This window comes from Sapajus apella, unplaced genomic scaffold, assembly GCF_009761245.1.
Source record: "Sapajus apella isolate SASKATOON/1434 unplaced genomic scaffold, GSC_monkey_1.0 scaffold152, whole genome shotgun sequence".
NCBI lineage: Eukaryota > Metazoa > Chordata > Mammalia > Primates > Cebidae > Sapajus > Sapajus apella.
In genome coordinates, this window is record NW_022437092.1 from 2,568,205 (window position 1) to 2,569,481 (window position 1,277).

The window sequence follows — 1,277 nt, forward strand, 5'->3', positions numbered from 1 at the left end:
AGATTTGAATGCCAACTGTGCCAATTGCTGACCTTGGGCAGTCATTTCACCTCTATCAGCCTCAGTTTCCCCACCTGCAAAATGGGACAATACTGATCTCTCTAGACTCTTGAGTACTTGAGGAGATGACAAGTAAATGAAGTCGGAGTTATCTACACAGTGGAAGGTGAGATGAATGAACTAGGCATAGTGATGATGTAATAACCAGATGAGCTGGATATGGGATGGGGGCTGGGAGGGGTTGTGGCTGGGCTGGCACAGACCTCTGGCTAATTTAGAGGCTCTGCCTAGGCCACCTTTGCCAGAGGGAGTCCACTCAGCCTTACCGTCACCCATCCCATTGGCGTTGGCTCCATTTTCACACTAAGGCTGTGCCAAGGGTGTGTCATGAGGCTTCTTGAGTGACAGAAAACTCACTGACAATAAAGGGACAGATGATTGTACCACCTCATTCACAGACAGGCCTCTTAGGAGAAACCCGGGGAGATTCCACACTGTCAGCCCCTTCTCCAACATCAGCACGTGTTCCTGACTCCTCCTCGGTGCCCAGCTCTGTACTGGCAACTAGGAGAGTAGTGAACTTGAACTTGGCCTTGAGGAACAGCTGCCTCTAGGGTCGGTAAGCGATTTTGCAGATATTAGCTCTTCCATCTCTCTCCCTCTCTCTCTCTCTCTCTCTCTCTCTCACACACACACACACACACACTCTCTCCTCTCTCTCTCTCTCTCTCTTTCATACACACGCTCCCTCTCCCTTCATGAATTAATGCTCTGGCCAGTTTGGGCAGAATGGAAGAAATTTCCATCCATACATCCACTCTTTCTTTCATCTGTTCATTTGTGTCTTATTTGTTTACTCAGCAAATTCTCTCCACACCCACTCTGTGCTCCTTGCCACACTGTTGGCCGTGGTGGAGACAGAGATAATGAAGTCGGGCTTTCAGTCCTGAAAACTGAGCTGCCAGTTCAGTGGGTGAATGTATGGATATGGATAGATGATGAATGAATGGACAGACAGTAGATGGATAGATGAATGAATTGTTGGATGACTGGATAGATAGGTGGATGAAAAGATAGATGGATATATGGGTGATGGGGGAAGGCATAGCAGATATTATGCCACCCAAACTGTCAGAGAAGGATCTTGATAGGGAAAGAAAGAAAGGGAAAGAAAGAAAGAAAGAAAGAAAAGAAAGAAAGAAAGAAAGAAAGAAAGAAAAGAAAAGAAAAGAAAAGAAAAGAAAAGAAAAGAAAAGAAAGAAAAGAAAAGAAAGAAA

At 45.5% G+C, this 1,277-nt stretch overlaps 1 protein-coding gene across 1 annotated transcript in view; it reads left to right on the top strand.

Annotated features, from left to right (window-relative positions):
* The first annotated feature begins 360 nt into the window (after positions 1 to 360).
* The window catches only part of CASP14 (caspase 14), an 8,040-nt gene continuing 7,123 nt past the window's right edge, over positions 361 to 1,277 (top strand). The window contains exon 1 of the mRNA XM_032265859.1: positions 361 to 619. The gene's annotated coding sequence lies outside the window, so the exon portion shown is untranslated. The remainder of the gene's footprint in view (positions 620 to 1,277) is intronic.